We start from the raw sequence: 7669 nt of genomic DNA on the forward strand, positions 1-7669 counted from the left end.
GGGATTGAACCCAGGGCCTTCACACCAAACTGCATCCCCAGCCTTTGTTATTTTATTTTATTTCTTATTATTATTTTATTTATTTATTTATTTTTGGTACCGGGGATCGAACTTGGGTCCTTGCGCTTGCAAGGCAGACTGTGGAACCTCTGAGCTAAACCCCCAGCCCTTATTTTTTATTTTGAGACAGGGTCTGGCTGAATTCTCCAGGCTGGACTTGAACTCTTGTGATCCCCTTGCTTCACCCTCCCAGAGTGCTGTGATTTACAGGTGTGCCTTACCAGTAGAGCTTTTTTTTTTTGGTACTGGGGATTGAACTCAGGACCTTGTGCTTGCAAGGTAGGTGGTGGAACCACTGAGCTAAATCCCCAGCCATAGTAGAGCTTTTTTAATGTCAATAAAGCACAGTTCTTTTATAAAGAGACATGAATTTAATAAGAACTGGCTACCATTTTGAACTACAAAGTGAGCATTAGTGCATGGACAATTAGGGAGAACAATTTACTGTACATCTAAAGTTAGGATGGCCCTGAGTGACGTTTTTTGTGAATACCGCGTCTCCTTCATTTATCAGCCTTGCAGTAATAAGCATCAGCCCCCATTTCACAGGCGGGAAACTGAGCTCCGCAGAAATGAAGTGGCACAAGATTACGGCAGCAGACAATGCATGCGCTTGCGGAAGCCCTGGAGCACTCATTTCTGCTGCAGGCACTGTGGAGGGTCTTTAACCCCTCTCTGGGGCCCTCCTTGCCTGACCTTTTGCACCACAGACTTTTAAAGTTAGGCTTCGACCTGTGGTAAGAAAGAAAATTTACACTGTGACATCTTAGACTCCTATATATACTAAATGAAGCAACTTCACCAAAAAAATATTACCCTTGGTGTGCTCTTTCATCTATTCCTCTTTTAATCTATTCTATTGCTAACATGCTGTATTCACCAGGCCTGCACCTTGGTGTATGTTAATAACACCCCGGGAACTTGCGCAAACTACGGCAATGCTAGGGTCACCCAGACAAAATAGGATCATTTCAAGTGGGACCCAGGCAATGGCGGCGTGTTTCAAAAGCTCCCCAGGTTATTTTAATTAACTTTATGCTGTACAACTTGCAAAACTATCTTAGAGGAGTACTTTAAAAGAGGAAGCAGCAAGCTGGATGTGGTGGCTCACATCCATAATCTCAACACTCCACAAGGCTGAGACAGGATTGAAAGTTTGAGCTCAGTCAGGGCAATTTAGTGAGACCTTATCTAAAAATAAAAAATAAGAAAAAGGCTGAGAATGTACCTTTGTTAGAAAGCCTTGGGTTCAATCCCCAGTACCTACCTGCCACCAAGATGAGAGAGAGAGAGAAAGAAAGAAAGAGAGGGAGGGAGGGGGAGAGAGAGAGAATATATGGTATATAAATGTCATATATATGTCATATGGAACATATATAAATATATAGGGTGCATATACAAATATATATGGAATATACATATATAATAAGCCAATGATTAATATTCAGTATGCCTAAAGTAGTTCTACAAATAAAAAGACTACTTACAGATAATCTGCTTTAAAACAGAATTTATAAGATTCTTAATTTCTTTTGGTACTGGGATCGAACTTGGTTCCTTGAGCTTGCAAGGCAGGTGGCAGAACCACTGAGCTAAATCCCCAGCCCTGGATGTCTTTCTGCTATATAGCCATTGGTTATTGTTGCCAAGATCTACTATTCATTAAGTCCCTTGTTGTTGCACAGCAGTGACATTCTAATTCTTTCAAGCCTTCTTCATTATTAGAATACTTCTACTAAAAGAAAATTCCAGCTGGGTGTGGTGGTGTATGCCTGTAATCCCAGCACTCTGGAGGCTGAGGCAGGAGGATCCCTGAGAATCTGAGACCAGCCTGGGCTACATAGTGAGTTCAAATCTAGTCTGAACCATGCAGCCAGACCCTGTCCCAAAAAAACCCAAACAACCAAAAAGAAAAAGAAAAGAAAGTTCCTTAAATCTGGCACGGTGGTACACAGCTACTCCAGATGCTCAAGTAGAAGGCTCACAAGTTTGAGGTCGGTCTGAGCGATTTAGTGAGACCCTGTCTTGAACTGTGAGAGGCTTCGGGTGTAGTTTAGTGGTAGATTGTGTGCCTTACATACCCAGGGCCCTGAATTTGATCCTCAGCCTTGAAAAATAAAAAAGTTTACATGCAATTCACTAGTTTCTAGTACATTGACACAACTGTGTGATCATCACCATCAGTTGATTTTTAAAATTATTTTTGGTTGGGGATTGAACCCAGAGCCTTTACACTAAGCTACATCCTCAGCCCTTGTTCGCTGATTTTTGAGATAGCGTCTGGCAAAGTTACTAAATGGCCCAGGCTGGGTTTGAACTTTGAATCTGCTCTTCTCAGCCTCTCAGAGTGCTGGAATTACAGGTGTGTACCATTATGCCCAGTTTAGTTGTTCATTTTCTCTTTCTTTCTTTCTCTTGCTTGCTTGTTTGCTTGCTTGCAAGGCAGGTGGTGGAACCACACCACGGAGCTAAATCCCTGGCCCTAGTTGCTCATTTTCAAAGTCTCATAAATTCATGAACATATCCATTGTGTTTCAATCCATGGGATTCTGTGATGTGCAAATTTTCTCAATTTTAGCCCAGCTGGAGTCTTTAACTGGCTCCTGAAAATTTTTGGCACAGCCCTAGCAAGCTTATCTTGCTTACTGATTTGAATTGTCAAGGAATCAGTCATTTCTAGGGGCAGCTCTGGTTCCCTCTTTGTTTTTATTCTTTCTTTTTTGGGGGGTTTGTTGTTGTTGTTGTTGTTTTGAGACAGGGTCTGATTATGTAGTCCAGGCTGGTTTTGAATTCAGAAATCTCCTGCCTCAGCCTTTCAAGTGCTGGGATTACAGGTGTACACCACCAAACCTGCCTTCTATATTGATTTTTACCTCTTTAATGGACCTAGTTTGTTTCCTGTGTCCTGTGATTTATAATTTGTGAAGTAGAATTTTGCCATTGGTGATTTTCAGGGATTAACATCTTATTCAACTATGACTTTATTAAAAAGTACTGCTTGAAAAATCACCCAATTGTCAGTGATTGTGTAATTGTAAATTATTTTCGTTGGGGTAGGTGTACAGCTTAACAACTCAGATTAAAAATTCTCACTGGGTATTAATTATAGTCAAATGAATTCTAACGGACGAAGCAAATTGCTCATGGTAAGTATAATTTAAGTATCAGATAAACAGCTAATTTTTATGGGACATGTTTAGATCAATAAAATGGGTCATTTCTATGGGAAGGAAAACCTTGTTCATTTTTGCAATGTCCAGTAATGTATTATCACAAATTTATTTGATGTTTATATCTTTTCACAAGTTAATAATTTTTTTGTTTAGTGTTTTGAGACAGGGTCTTGCTTTGTAGTTCAGGCTGGTCTCAGTATGTAGCCTAGGCTGGCCTTGAACTCATAGCGATCCTCCTGCCTCAGTCTCCCAAGAGCTGGCATCACAGGCATGCACATCATGCCCAGGGGTTTATCATTTCCTCTTTGGATTTCCATCAGTGAGTGATGTGGAGTGCAAACTAACAGCTTCTTTTCTAACTAATCTTTCTCTGGAAAAATGATTGAAAGGCCTTGTATTGCTTCTGGCTCAAGCACCTATAAATATGTCAGAGATTTTTAGTAAGTTATTAAAACACTGTCAAAACCTGGAGTAGATGCTTTTAGCTATCCGATATATATTAACAGCTCTGAAGGAACAAATAAATTTTAACATATCATCAAAATCCCTTTGACTATGTTGAGAGCAGCTATTTTGTATTCACAACGTACACTTCTGAGCTTTTAAAACGTTCCCTCAATCTTCCTTGAGGAAAATGTCCTTTTCTTGTGTGTTTATTTGAGAAAGTAAAAGCACTTATGAATGTTTTTATTCTGCTATCCAGCCTCATCTGTGGGCTCCTCAAGGTAAGTGCCATCTTTATTACTTCCCGAGCCATGATTCGGCAGGTCTTTACTTCTTCTTGGGGGATGGAGACAGGGTCTCTGACCTGAAACTCTTCTTTTAGTCCAGGCTGGCCCTGAACTCACAGCAATTCTCCTGCCTCAGCTTTTAGGATCACAGCTGCACAACACCACCCCTGCCAGTAGGTCCTTAACTCTAAACAATGATCACAGGTCTCAAGGCAAAATAGACTGCCCACAGGTCTGTAAGTACAAACTGTCCCGTGCTTAATCACCCACTGCTTGATTGCCAAATGCTTTCAGTGACTTCAGGTGCCCTAAGGTCTTATGGTTAATAAACCGTATTATTTAAATATAGTATCAGGTGATTTATCCCTGCTGTTTACCTCTCTTTCTTTTATTGGATGAATTAAATTGGGTGTGGGGGTGCACACCTGTAATCCTAGCACTTGGAGGCTGAGGCAGGAGGATCACTACGAGTTGGAGGCCAGCCTGGGCTACATAGTGAGACCCTGCCTCAAAAAACCAAAACAAACAAAAAATGAAACGAATTAAGTATACTTCCAGTAAAATGGTTTTCATCACTGTTCTTTTAACACTGTTTAACAAGGTCCTTTAAAATTACCTCGCAGAGGGCTGGGGATTTAGCTTAGTGTTGCCGCCGCCGCCAGCCTTGCAAGTGCAAGGACCCGAGTTCGATCCTCAGTACCCAAAACAAAACAAGACCAACAAAAAACAACCACCTCGCAGAGCCTGTAATCTGAGCACTCGGCAGAGTAGGCTGAGCCAGGAGGCTTGGGAGTTCCAGGCCAGCCTAGGCTATTTACATACCAAGACTGTGTTTTTAAAAAAGCGAAAAGGAGGGCCGGGGGGGATGTGGCTCAGTGGTTTTGTCACCTGCCTCGGCAGCACAAGGGCTGAGTTCGATCCCCCGTACCAAAAAAAAAAAAGGAAAACAAAACAAAACCGAAAATGAAAACAGACTGTGTTCCATAGATAGCTTTGAAGTACAAATTACTCCCCTGTTTTTTTTATTTTTTGATGTTAGGGATCAAATTCGGGGCTTGCACAAGCTAGGCAAGTGCTCTAACAAGGGAGCTACAATCCCAGCGACTTTCCCTTTTTAAAAACTCTACCTCCCCCAAAAAAGGTAACTTCATCTGTACAATAATCTATAGAGCAATCTTTGTTGACTTTAGTAAAGGTTTATCTAATATAATTAATATAAGCCCTTCCTTATTTCCCATCAAAATTAACCGTCCTTTTATTTTTATTTGGGAAAAGTTCAGCCAGGTGTAGCAGCGGGCAAGCGCAGTCCCAGCTACTTGAGAGGCTGAAGCGGGAGGATTCTTGAGCCCGGGGAGCTTCAAACCAGCCTGGGCAGTTTAGGAAGACCTTGTCTCAAAGACAGAACAAAGAGGCTCGGGATGTAGCTCAGCAGGCTTGGGTGCCTGCCTGGCAAGGGCAAGGTCCGGAGTTCGATTTCCAGTATCAAAACAAAAACAAAAGCCGAGGAGTGGTGGCCCTCGCCTGTAATCCCGGTTTTAGGGAGGCTGAGGCAAGGGACATTGCCTCCAGTTCGAGGCCAGCCTAGGCGACAGAGGGAGACCTTGTCTCAAAAAAACCGAAAAGAAGAAGGGCTTTTGACAGTACCAACACCTAAGCGATTTAGAATCCTTCAAGTTGAGGAAACATTTTAAAAAATGTTCTTTGGACCCTTTTAAGTGTTTCATACTGGTAGAGTTAGAAGCGTTTGGCGGATGCTGCTCCCAGTTGAATGGACGGTGGGAAAGACCCTATCGTTGGTATGCAGGAGCATTAGACAGAGGCCGTTGGAAAGTACTGGTTACTAGTGTTTTGAAATTTTATTAATGTGAGTGCATGAGTTATCCCCCGAGCCCTTTATTTTCCGTACTGAGATTTAATCCAGGGTCTTGCACATGCTAGGCAAGTAGACTGTGCTACATTTTAGACCTTTTTATTTTTTATTTTGAGACGGAGTCTCCATAAATTGTCCAGGCTGCCTTCAAATTTGCGATTCACCTGCCTCAGCTTCCTGAGTAGCTGAGACTACAGACATGCCACCATAGCTGGCTTTCTCATTTTCTCATTTTATTTTTCTTTCTGTGAACAGTCTATTTCAGCCTGAAGGAATGTCTATAAATGATGAAGACATGTTGTCATTTATCATATTTGAAAGGACATTTAATCACTTAAAAAAAAAGAGCGCTACAGCTTGAAGAAGAAAATTACCCTGTAGTACATTTTCAGATTTTTTACCCCCCACCCCGCCGCCCGGAGATTGAACCCAGGGCTTCAGCAGTGGGCTACATCCTCAGGCACCCCTCTCTTTTTCCTCCTTTATTTTTTGAGACAGGGCTCGCTAACTCGTTAAATGGGCCACCAGGATTTAAATTTGCAATCCTCCTGACTCAGTCTCCCGGAGTGCTGGCATCATAAGGGTGTACCGCCAACCTTGTTTACGGTATCACTGATTTTTCTTTCATGTGTGTCGTACTGGGAACAGAACCCTTTTTTTAGGGGGGAGGGTGTACTGGGGAATCAAACTCCGGTCCTTGCGCAGCAGGCGGCGGAACCACTGAGTTAAATACCCCGCCCTCACCTCCCTTTCTTGTTTTGAGACAGTCTCACTAAAGTGCCTAGTCTGTCCTTAAATTAGAGATCCTCTGGCTTCAGCCTCTCAAGTAGGTGGGATTACAGGCTTGTGCCACCACGCCTCGCCACCCTTCCCCTTTTATTCGTTTTTTTCCCAGTTCTGAGGGTTCAATACCCAGGGTCTTCCGACCGAGTTACATCCCCACGCACCCCCCCCCTTATTATTTGGGACAAGCTTAGCGAGCTAAACTGCCTGGGTTGCGCTCCATTTTGCAGCCCTCCTGCCTCAGCTTCCCGGCGTGCTGGGATCACAAGCGTGCACCACCACACCCGGCTGTTTCCCCTTTGTTAATGCATTTTTTGATTTTAAGATGTCTGAGGGAGGGGACAATCTGCATTCTGTGACTTTGTATTTGAAGAGATTCCACGTCAGTACGTTATGTTCTTTATAATTCGCGTTCTTTATTGTTTAAAAATGTCTTTGGCATTTAGTGCTGTTTCAGGATGCCCCGTTTCAGATGCATGTAAAGACTTTTTCCCGGCAACCTTTTGAGTCCCAAATACAGTATAGAAATAGGGCATAACAATTGAAACCGAAGAAAACACAAAAATATACCTTTAATGTTTTACTGAATCCTATAATTTCCTCCTCCCCCGTTTTTCAACGTTGTTTTGTTTACGTAGCTTAAAAAATAAATCCCTACCCTATTCCGCTACTACTTAGATTTGTGGAAGAATGTGGAAAATCCATTATTTACGAAACAATGACCCCAGGCTTCCATTTTCTAGGCCCTCGAACCGGAGACACAGGTAAACAGAAAATGTGTCACTAAAGTTCCTGCTCATCGCAGTGCAGATGCAACCTTTCCTCGCCCCCTATAAAATCAGCTCGGCTTTCTTGTGATCGCTTATTAAAACACGAAGGAGCTTGGTGCTGTCCTAGGGTCCCCCCTGCCCGTACACCCACTTTCACTCTATTGCCGGGATCTGTTTTTTACGGGAAGCCAGGGGACAGCGGGGCTGCTAAATTTATCTCCCTGCCCAGCCACCGGGACGCAAGAAGCGATCGGAGGAGGCGAGGGCTGCGGGCCGCCCCAG

This window comes from Fukomys damarensis, unplaced genomic scaffold (assembly GCF_012274545.1).
Source record: "Fukomys damarensis isolate Sample0158 unplaced genomic scaffold, DMR_v1.0_HiC HiC_scaffold_39, whole genome shotgun sequence".
Taxonomy (NCBI): Eukaryota; Metazoa; Chordata; class Mammalia; order Rodentia; family Bathyergidae; genus Fukomys; species Fukomys damarensis.